Source organism: Gopherus flavomarginatus, chromosome 1 (genome assembly GCF_025201925.1).
Source record: "Gopherus flavomarginatus isolate rGopFla2 chromosome 1, rGopFla2.mat.asm, whole genome shotgun sequence".
Taxonomy (NCBI): domain Eukaryota; kingdom Metazoa; phylum Chordata; order Testudines; family Testudinidae; genus Gopherus; species Gopherus flavomarginatus.
The window spans coordinates 300,745,028-300,757,127 of NC_066617.1; the positions used below are offsets into that span (position 1 = coordinate 300,745,028).

General features: G+C 39.5%; 1 long non-coding RNA gene across 1 annotated transcript in view; it reads right to left on the reverse strand.

Annotated features, from left to right (window-relative positions):
- LOC127050796 (uncharacterized) overlaps positions 1-12,100 on the reverse strand; it is a 77,731-nt gene that overhangs the window by 24,635 nt on the left and 40,996 nt on the right. The window contains exon 2 of the long non-coding RNA XR_007774282.1: positions 2,132-2,205. This is a non-coding gene — a long non-coding RNA (uncharacterized LOC127050796). The remainder of the gene's footprint in view (positions 1-2,131; positions 2,206-12,100) is intronic.

Genomic DNA, 12,100 nt, shown 5'->3' on the forward strand with positions numbered 1-12,100 from the left:
AAGCCAGACGATTAATACCTGGAACTGTGCCATGACACATTAATTGGGTGGTATTATATAATCTATATCTCTATATAATTATTCTGTTTCTTTTATTTATTCTTTTCATTTTTTCCCAAAATAAAAAGTATTTGTGGATCCTTGTTCCCAAGGATGATGAGTACCTATGAATGGGAAATAACAGCTAGAAAGGTGAAAAGGGAAATGTATTTTAATTTTCCAGAGTCAAAGTAAGAATATGGTTCTGGGTAGAGACGTGAGCCGTAATTTTATTTATTTTGAAAAGGGCGCGATTATAGACTGAACTCAGCTCTTGCTTCAGTCATTAGCACCTAGCAGAAGAGTTATACTTGAACAGAGAAAGACATAGGAAAGGAAGAGGAGGTGCTGTGTTAGCGTTTAATGCTGACTGACTGATAATGTGAAAGCAGAATCCTATTTACGGTAATTACTGCATAAGGGAGTAATGTTTGGCAGAGTTCCCATCAGCTGTTACACATGAACTTCTTTTCGAAGCATATGCCTAAACAAAGTGCTTTACTTAGCATATATGTTGCTATATTTCTTTTACTCTATTACTGAACTGAAACAACTAACCTAATTATTGAGCTCATTCACCTTTGAAGCAACAAATTAGTGGATGTTCTATAAAATGACATATATCGTTGTGCATCAGCTCCAATCACAAATTAACAAATCTTTCTCTGTCCCTCCCACAAGGTTTAAAAAATAACTCATGATTAGCCTAAAAGGATAATACAACCTTGAATCTCTGAGCAGCTGCTGCAATAAGAAACTTCATATAAGAAGTGGAATTAATGGCCAGCATACAAGAGCAACCTCTAACATAAGATTATTATTCATGTCAGAATTTTAAATAGTCATTTCTTGGCACTTTCCGATGGATCACATTCACCTCTCAAAATCCAGCTACAGATAAGGAGGATTTAAGTAAAGTTATACAGAACTGCCCATTTAATGAGGCATCTAAAGAACTAGTGGCACTAAAGAAGCTCCAGTTTTGTTAGGGGTAGCAGACAGAGCTCTTCTACCTTCTACAATAAACAGTGTTCCAGCAACACAGATCTGGATCCAGATTTCAGACTAACCACTGGGTCAGATCCAAGTGGTTTGTAACAGACAGTTTCTATCTATAAATACTCAACATTGTGTGTGTCATTCTGGAAAGGTTTGAAATGGAGCAAAACTTAAAATACTGTTATATATAAATATTTACACCTGGCCTCAACAGCACACTAGGGAATATACTATAGGGAACAATCCTTCAATGGCAAGGGTGGTGGTAGTGGTCACATGATGTAATAGGTCTTTTGTAGCTCCAATTCCATGATTCTATGAGAAATGTATTTATAGATTGTAGTATTTATTTTGCTATCAGAACAGAATATTCTATACTTTGTGAATGAATACAGAATTTGACATAATTCCATTTCTTGCATTATGGAATATGTCTTTTTCTCCTCAAGTACTGTTGTGATTTTGTTATGAAGGTTCCTTTTTTGCTCACTTTTCAGTGGCAGCAAATATTTGTAGCCAATTCACACATAGGGTATATCTACACTGCAATTAAACATCCGTAGCTGTCCGGTATCAGCTAACTCAGACTCATCGGGTTTAGGGTGCTGGGGTTTAAAATTGCAGTGTAGAGGTTTAGATTTGGGCTGCAGCCTGGGCTCTGAAACCCCACAAACACCCACTCTGCAATTTTACAGCCCAATAGCCTGAGTCATCTATGGAGACCAGCCATGGGTGTTTAATTGCAGTGTTGACATACTTATAATCTCCTGAGAAATGGGGCACATAGTATTAAACAGACAGAACATTTAACGTCATGGTTTTGGTGGCATTATAATAAGGTAGCACCAGAATATGCATTCCAGTTGTGCTAATGTGACAACAGGAATCTTTTTGTATGCCCACAGCATATCTTCATCATGCTACTGAAAATGCTACCTTCGCACATATTTGTGAACTAAAGTTAACATTTGTTCAACAACTCCCAGGTTATCATTAACATGAGAACCTAATGTTTTAGACTGGCTTCCAGCATATATCGTATTCAGGCAATCATTCATCTCAATTTAAAAAAAAACCTCAGCTAAAACGTTACCAGAGCTTCAGGAACTTGTTTGCCAGGAGTTCAAATTCAGGTGGACTATTCCCTTCAGGCTCCTTTGAAAAACCCTGAAAGATTAATTACATTTACCTGTTAATCTTAAAATAAAATACAAAGCTTAACTAACCACAATATCTGTCAAGGACAGAAAAGAACTGTGAGACCTGAACCAAAATACCATATTCATGTACCTATTTCTTTTCTCTTGGAGATGTCTCTATTAATTCATTAATTGTCTCTATTGATTTTATGTTTAGAGATTATTGAAAGTATTTTGAAATTTTGAACAACAAAAAGGAACACTTTTAAAATTAAACTGTTTGGGAAAAATGTTTCTTCTTTTACTTTTCTAACTGCACTGCATATACCCTGAAGGTGAAATGCAAAGCAAAAATATCATGAAGATATGATACAAAAGAAGAAACCCTTTAAAAACACTCAAGAAACATTTATATCTTTATAATACTATTCTCTTTTGTCATAGCATGTTTCCAGCTGTGTCATGTTGGGCAAGTACATCTCACCAGACATGGGACTGATATGGGGGAGATGGGGAGTTTTGGAGGAGAAGGGAGACATGGAGAGAAAGGAAAAAATTGCTCCTTGTCACAGATTCAGTCCCATGTCTGGTCAGCACTTGCCCAACAGGACACAGCCAGAAACATGTAATTGTAAGAGAAGGTGACATTATGGCGAAGCAAATGTTTCTTGAGTGTTTTTAAAGGTTTTTTTTTTTTAATTTAAGAGCTATGATTAATTCACTATAATAATAATAATTCACTACATTTGTCCCAGCTAATCAGAACTAACATATCTTCCTGAAGTGGAAACTTTTTTTTTGTAATTCGCCTTCTACAAGGGTATTAAGAGTGAATTCCTTTAAAGGAAAGTGCAGTCCAGAAGGATTGTAGGTAGGATCCTACCAATTTCACGGCAGGGAAAAATGTGTCAAGGACAATGAAATCTGGTCTCTCCCGTTAAATCTGCTGGGGAGGGGCAGGGCTGGGAGTGCCACAGCCAGGGCTCCTCTACACGCCAGGCTCCAGCTGCTAGTCCTGGCAGGCCTGCAGAGGGACAGGATTTCCTCTTCTCCTGCTGGGGCTGTTCCAAGGGTTAGTTCAGACCCACCTCTGGGAACCTCCCCCAGCATCAGGAAACTCCACTCATCTGCCCCACTTCCTGTCCCCATCACTTCCCAGATGCGGTGGGAGGGGTCACTGTATGGGGAGCAGCCACGAAGCTTCCTTCTGCTGGGGTAGGTTCCCGGAGGTGGTTCTGACCCAGGCCTGGGAGCAGCGTCTGCAGAAGAGTAAGTTCTGGCTTTCCACAGCCCGGCCAGGACTAGTAGCCAGAACCCAGTTTATGGTGGATTTGTACAGTGCTTCTCAAACCTTTTTTTTTGTGTGGACCACTTGAAAATTGCTGAGGGTCTCGGCTGACCACTTAATGATCTTTACAACAGTTAGCTAATGGTAGAAACAACATTTGGAAAGTGCTTTGGATAAAAGTGCTATATAAAAAACTTAATAATTAACATTTTTGGTTCTACAAATAAAAGCACACAACTCATATTTTAATATCCATAGTCTTCCAATTCTAATGCAATGGATGTGCCCTCTCTCCCCTGCTGCCTCAGCCCCTGAGATGGGGTGGGGAAGAAGGAGGGTCTCTCCCTCTCTCTCCCCACCATCTCAGTCCCCAAGGTGGGGCTGGGAAGGAGAGGGGGTCTCTTCCTGGCAGCTGCAGCACTGGAGCTGGGGAAAGTCACCTTTTTTTCTGGCTGCCACAGCCCTGCACCTTCCAAATTCCCCTTGCACCCTCTTCTCACCCCACTGTCCCCTCCACTTACCACCTGCTTCCCCCAAGGCCATCGCCTCATCTTATATGTGGGTCTTCTCCAGGGTCCAGGCACCTAATGAGTGGAGCCACACCTGCACGGCTCCACTAATTAGGTGGGTCGCACTTCATTTTGTTGTGTGCACCTTAGAGGGAACTATGTGCAGGCTACCTGAATGGAGCTCGTGGACCACTGGTTTGAGGACCACAGTTTGAGAACCTCTGGTATAGAAGCCACAATAATGAACTCTAGCTAAATATTAGTATTTCAGAAAGAAAAGTTAATTACAAAGGAGGAGATCAAGATATATTTGCATCCACAAAAGCCCACACTGGAAGTGGAATAGAAGCTGCAATGCCCCCAGTGAAAGCATGAGAAAGAATTTTACCTCCCTGGATATTTTTGCTTTATATTTCACCATGAGGGCACATGAAATGCAGTTAGAAACCTTTTTTAAAAATTCTCAAAGTTTTTCATTAAAGAAGCGTCCCTTTTTCTTGTTGAAAACATTTAAAATATATCTTTTTTCACTGCTGACAAATGAAAGGCATTAGAATTCACACTGGGAGGAATAATTTGAACTACACATATACATGGATGGGTTCTAAATTGTCTGTAACCACTGAGGGAAAAGATGAGTTTCACTGTGAACAGCTCATCTGAAATATATGCACCATGTGCACTGCTCATCCAAAAAAAATAAGAAGAAGAATAAGATAACAACATTAGGGAAAATGTTATCATGCCATCATATAAGTCAGTGGTATGCCCTTACATAGAACAGAGTTCATTTGTGGTACACTTATTTCAAATAACATTTAACAGCAATAGAATGGATCCAGAGACAGATGAAAATTATTGAAAACACAGAAAGGCTTCCATATGAGGACAGAGAGAAAAAGATAAGTGGTGAAATCCTGATCCCACCAAAGTCTAACAGAAAACTCTCACTAACTTCTGTAGAGGCCAGATTCCCAGCAATTTGGAGGATAGGATTAGAATTCAGAATGATCTTGATAAATTTGGAGAATTAATCTGAAATCAAAAAGATGAAATTCAATGAAGACAAATACAAAATTCTACACATAGTAAGGAAAAATCAAATGCTCACATACAAAATGGAAAGTAATTGGCGAGGCAGCAATATTGCAGAAAATGATCTGGGGTTATAGTGGATCACAAATTAAATATGAGTCAACAGTGTAATACGGTTGAGAAAAAGACAAATATCATTCTGGGATGTATTGTCATGAGTGTTGTATGTAAGACACAGGAGGTAAATTGTTCTGCTTTACTTGGCTTTGATAAGACCTCACATGAGTATTGCATCCAGTTTTAGGTGTCAAACTTTAAGAGCGTCCAGAGGACAGAAACAAAAAAGATAAAGAGGTTTACAAAATATGACCTATGTGAGAGTGTATGGACAAGGTAGAGACTTATAATATTATTGATACCAATATTAGAAAATTGCAATCAATCTGGTATGAGATATGCCATCTAAGGTATCAGTGGAAAAGTTATGATTTGCTAAATATAATAATCATGTTTATATGTACACATCATCTTTGTATTGTGAAGTTATAAATGTATTGGATATTTGCATATCAAACTTGTGCTGTGTTTTTGGGTGTCATCCCCAGACAGACTGGTATCAGCACTATTCAGCCTGCTTGATGGCCCATCAAGGACAATCAGCTGTTACAATGAATCCTTTGAAATAAGCCAGTGGTGGGCAACCCGCAGCCTGCAGACCACACGCAGCCCTTCAGTGTAATCCGCTGGTGGGCTGTGAGATATTTTTTTACATTGACCATCCACAGGCACAGCCGCCTGTAGCTCCCAGCGGCCACGGTTCACTCTTCCCAGCTAATAGGAGCTGTGGGAAGTAGAACAGGATACAAAGGGGAGGGATAGCTCAGTGGTTTGAGCATTGGCCTGCTAAACCCAGGATTATGACTTCAATCCTTGAAGGGGCCACTTAGAGATCTGGGGCAAAAATCAGTACTTAGTCCTGCTAGTGAAGGTAGGGGGCAGGACTCAATGATCTTTCAAGGTCCTTTCTAGTTCTAGGAGATGAGCATATCTCCAATTATTTAATTTAAAAAAAATTAAACTAAAAAGGGACATGCTGGCTGCTAGCAAACTCACCAGTGCTGCTAAGAACCTGATATATGGACTCTGTCATATGCAAGTATCTGATTGCTTTTACCATTTAACAACTCTCTCCTCTTTTTTTTTTTCCTTTTATTATAAACCTTTAATTTTAGATACTAAAAGATTGATGGCAATGTTGTATTTTTTGTATAAGATCCAAACTAGTATTGGTCTAGTAAGGTGACTGGCCCTTTGGGAATCAGAAGAACATTTTGTATGGTGAATAGAGTTTTAAATAACTTCTCACTTTTTTGGACCTATTTGCTGATTGGGAACCAAAGACTGGAATGAAATAAAGGGGGTCTGTGATTTTTTTTTTTTTTTTTTTAAGCTTCTTGATAATCAGTGTGAGGGATCAGGAGCACAGTTTGTGACTACTGTTAACCACTACAGTAGTTAAAACTATGGTGTTAACCACCAGTTTTGGGAGAATCTGTTCTCCTTTTTGCAGCCTGCCCTGACCTTGGCATTTTCAGTTTGGGCTTCCTTAGGCACCTCGGGGCACAACCTGTAAGGAAAACCTATAAGGTTAAAAGATGTGAGCATGTTTAGTCTAGAGAAGAGACGGCAGAAGGTGCCCAAGATAACTTTGTATATGTAAAAGGTTATTATGGAGAGCATGGTGATCAATTGTTCTCCATGTCCACTAAGGGTATGACAAAAAGTACACAGCTAAGTTTGCAGCAAGGGTGATTCAGGTTAGATATTAGGAAAAAAAACTAACTTTAGGGATAATTAAGTACTGGGACATGTTACCTAGAGATGTTGTCAAATCCCCATCCTTAGAGGAGTTTTAAGAGTGGTTCTGACAAACAGCTGTCAGGGATGGTATAGGTATATTTAACCCTGCCTAAACACTAGGGTAGGGGTGGGGAGGGTCGTGGTTGGGGACGATGGACTAGATGATCTCTTGAGATACCTTCTGTCATAACCTTAGTCCCAGATTTGGACCTTAGCGTCCAAAATATGGGGGTTAGCATGAAAACCTCCAAGCTTAGTTACCAGCTTGGACCTGGTACCTGCTGCCACCACCCAAAAAATTAGAGTGTTTTGGGGCACTCTGGTCCCTCTGAAAAACCTTCCCTGGGGACCCCAAGACCCAAATCCCTTGAGTCTCACAACAAAGGGAAATAATCCTTTTTCCCTTCCCCCCTCCAGATGCTCCTGGAGAGATACACAGACATAAGCTCTGTGAAACTACACAGAGTGACTCCCCCTCTCTGTTTCCAGTCCTGGAAGCAAAAAGTACTTTCCTATTCCCCCAGAGGGAATGCAAAGTCAGGCTAGCAATCCAACACACAGATCTCCCCTTGACTTCCTCCTCCCACCAATTCCCTGGTGAGTACAGACTCAATTTCCCTGAAGTAAAGAAAAACTCCAACAGGTCTTAAAAGAAAGCTTTATATAAAAAGAAAGAAAAATACATACAAATGTTCTCTCTGTATTAGATGATACAACACAGGGTCAATTGCTTAAAAGAATATTGAATAAACAGCCTTATTCAAAAAGAATACAAATCAAAGCACTCCAGCACTTATATTCATGCAAATACCAAAGAAAAGAAACCATAGAACTTACTATCTGATCTCTTTATCCTTACACTTAGAAACAGAAGATTAGAAAGTAGAACTACTTCTCCAAAGCTCAGAGAAAGCAGGCAGCCAGAAAAACAAAGACTTAGACACAAACTTCCCTCCACCCAAAGTTGAAAAAATCCGGTTTCCTGATTGGTCCTCTGGTCAGGTGCTTCAGGTGAAAGAGACATTAACCCTTAGCTATCTGTTTATGACACCTTCCATTCCTACATTTCTATGTTTCACCTAAGGATTGTTTAGTTCAGAGTGGTTAAAATATGCACCACGATTTATTTGTGCTAGTATTTGTGGTGTTTTTGCTTTCCACAAACATTTATGTGAATAAAAACATGACTTGCTGAAATATCTGTGAATAAGTAAAAGGGATAGCAAATATGAGAGAAACAAATATGATTTCACTCTTAATAACGTTTGTAAATATACACATTTTTATTATATTCCCGCACTTCTAAATGCAATGTTAAGGCTGTGAATTGAAATGCTCAAGAGCCAGCAAATGAAAAGTAAAGGTTCCCTGAATAACAGTAACTACATTGAAAATACCTTATGTTTTCTATTCTTGTTTTGCACAGCACTGGAAAATATTAAACACTTTCTCTTTCAATGTTATGAGCACTATTAAATCTCACTGAACTGATGCACTCTGTATCTTGCAAGATAAGGGCCGAAAGAAGCTACAGAGGAATAAGAAATACAACAAATGTACAATGTGTTGAACTACTGTTCTGGGCATCCTTACATTCTCAGCATCTATCAGGAGCTATGCAAATACTGGAAATATGTGGCACTTACTGAAGTCAATGGAGTTTTAACATGGGCTTTGGTGAATGCAGGTACACACACACAAACACACACACATGCATCAGTACTGCCAACCACTGGCTCAACAGTGGCACATTTCTTTAGTTGAGGTTTTTATGCCAGTAATTTAATATTCTGAATGAGTTTATGAAGAAACACTGAATAAGTTTCATTAATATTGCCTAGGGAGGTGGTGGAATCTCCATTAGGGATTTTTGAGAGACAGTTGGACAAACTGTCAGGGATGGTCTAGAAAAGATAATACTTAATCCTGCCTTGAGTTGAGAGGACTGGACTAGATGACCTCTTGAGATCCCTTCCAGTTCTATGATTCTATGAACAATGAATTTGAGCAAAAGAAGAGCTTTGGCAGTGTTCTAGGCCCATCTGACTTCTCTCTTCACTCCAAATGCTATTAATCAAACTGAACACTTGTTCCACTAAACTGTTCTTACTAATCACAGAGTAAATCTTATGCAGTCCAGCAATATGTCTGGAACAAACACTTTCAAACTATATAAAAATTATTTTAAAAAGAATGACAAAGAAAGGGGAAAGAAGTTGGCTTAATTAGATTAAAAATTGGAACCCACTCAGGTATCCCAAAAAAGATTTCCAGGACAGTAAGATATCATATCTGTCTATATCTATATATGAAAGAAGGATTATCACAGTAAAAGTATGTCATTGCTGATACTATGTATTAAGAAACAGATTGTTGATAAAACATCAATCACAGATATCCATTCAAATACACTAAATACACTAAAGTACTATTGCAGGGGTCGGCAACCTTTCAGAAGTGGTGTGCTGAGTCTTCAGTTATTCATGCTAATTTAAGGTTTCGTATGCCGGTAATACATGGTAACGTTTTTAGAAGCCTGTAATATGTAACTAAACTATTGTTGTATGTAAAGTAAATAAGGTTTTTAAAATATTTAAGAGGCTTCATTTAAAATTAAATTAAAATGCAGAGCCCCCTGAACCAGAAACAAGGATCCGGCAGCTTGAGTGCCATGAAAATTACCTCATGTGCTGCCTTTGTCACACGTGCCACAGGTTGCCTTCCCCCTGTACTATAGCTATCATAAGAAAACTGACCCTTTTTTACACTATTGTCATGTATGCTAGACTTGATCAGTGTACAAACATATCTGTTCATTGAAATTTTCAGTATTGTAGTAAGTAATTCTACTGATATGTGCCACATACAATATTAAACTGATTCTGTATATTCACATTCTGTTAAACAAAGAAGCAGTAGATATGCCTTAGGCTAGCCTAAGGTCAAAGCCATTAATGCATGCTAAAACCATCAATAAACTATAGGTTTTTTATTATCTTTTAATTAAACTCACTGTGACAGTATATGAATTGTAAATTTGACCTTTGGTATCTATCTACCCTGTAATGTGGATGTGGCATTTTCTCAACACAGATTTAAAATTAGATTTTAAAATTAGCATACAATATTTCAAAAGTCAAGTTCTAATTACAACAGGCAACTGTGTGTGTGCTTTTTTAAAATAAACCATAGTAATGTTTTACAGCAAATGACAGGTGCAACATGCAACACTTTATTATCAGACTGTGTATGTATATAGTCTGTCTTTCCATATTTCATGTGTACATAGAGACATAATACATAGAAATGGAATATTGTATATTTTGCCTGCCACTTAGAATGTGTGTGTGTAGGGGTAGGAAAGTAATCTGAGTTGGTTCACAGGAATTAGTCCGTTCCAATTACCAGTATTAGCATTTTAAAAATTCCAGGGAAGCATAAAAATCTTGAAGCACATGACAAATATAGAGATGTCAAATGTAGCAATATGCCTAAATTGCAAAATTCAGACCACACTAACAGTGAACACAAATTTAGGGGATTTGGATGTGGTGTTCAGTTTGGTGTACATTTGTAGTCTATAGAAAACTGAGCTCTGAAAAAAACATTTACAACAAAACTGAAACAAACATGAAAATTCTGCATTTTCAGATTTGGACAGAACAAGTCAGTAAAGTTTTGTCTAAGAAAGTTTACATCTACACATTCCTTTTGCTGAGAGTGAATGCAATGAATTAATTTCTCAATCTAGGGACATGATAATCTTTAGAGGTGCAACTTGTAAATCTCTTCTCAGTTTGCTGCGGAAGAGCACATGGTCTAAATCATATTGTATGTTTTCAGGGTCTGTGACTGGCTGACCTTTTCCCTTCATGCTTTGAGAAGGTCAGCTGAAGCCCTTCATATTTTGTTGAGGGAAGAGCTATATTTAGCTAAGTTCTAAGGCACTAATTATGCAACTTGCCCTTCTGAATGCATATTCCACCTTTTGAATTTGCAGGACCAAGGCCTAAATCTGGAACCAAAATAGGGGAAAAAATTATAATCTAAAAAAAATAAAAATAATCTAATGGCCTTGAGCAAGATTTGAGAGTGCTTATGAATTCTTCAGTTCAGGCCAGAAAACTTTAAAAAAAATCGAAATACTACAACTTAATCATTGCAAATAAGAGCAAGAAGGAAAAACTCTCTACACATACTATAAGTACTACTAGAGCTGAGCTGGAATGCTTTTGCTGTCCCATTAACATGTCAAGATTTCAGATAGTTTTCCCATCAGAACAAACCCTAGACCCAAACCGAAGAATAGCAAAGTATTTAGGCCATTCATCTGGCATATAGGCAATGTATGTTCAATCCATGCTCTGGATCAGATGGCATGGGGACTTGAGTCACCCACATCCCAGGTGATTACCCTAACCATTCTCTGGGGTGAGAGTGTAAGTCTCTCTGTCTCACTTTGAGCAGAAATTCCATTCTTCACCTGATAACCCTTTCAGATTAAAGTTTAATCACAACTGATATGTTACCATTGGCGGAGGGTATCGTAGGCACGGGAAGGCATTGCCTTCTCAAACAGCCTGATGTCCCCACACCCATGCTCCACCCCCAGGCACCATCCTGCCTGGTGTTCCCTGGAGCAGGCAAGTTGGGGGCCATGGTGGGCCCCCAGGGCCATGGTGCATCATGTCATCTATCCTCCAGGTGCTGAGGCCATGCTGCCTGCCCGGTACTAGGGCCGCTACTTGCCTGGGGCTGGATGCACTCCTGTCAAACCACCTTCCTACACTCCCAGTGCTGGGGCTGGCAGCTCGGCCTGAGGGCCTGTTCAGGGGCAGGAGGGCCACGCCGGGTGGGGGGTGGGCTGGGTGGCACAGCCCAGGAAGGATGGGGCTGCAGTGCCCAGCTTTCTGGGGCTAGGGGGGCTAGGGCCGCTCTGCCTGGTTCTCCAGCGCTCCATGACTTGGGGGGACTGGGAGCGCTATCCTGCAGGGGCCAGTGGCCACAGTGTGGGCTGGTGGGCATGGAAGGGGCAGGGCCTCAGGTAGAAGGAGTGGGGCTTGCTTCCCCAAGCCAGGAGTTCACCCACTGCCCATGAATGTTACCATAAAAAGTTTTGGATTTGACAAATGATCATTTTCTGATGAAATACTGGTTTGTCAAAAGTTTCTCAACCAGCACTAGCTATTAATGGTTCCCATATAATAAATACAAGTACTAACATCAACAGC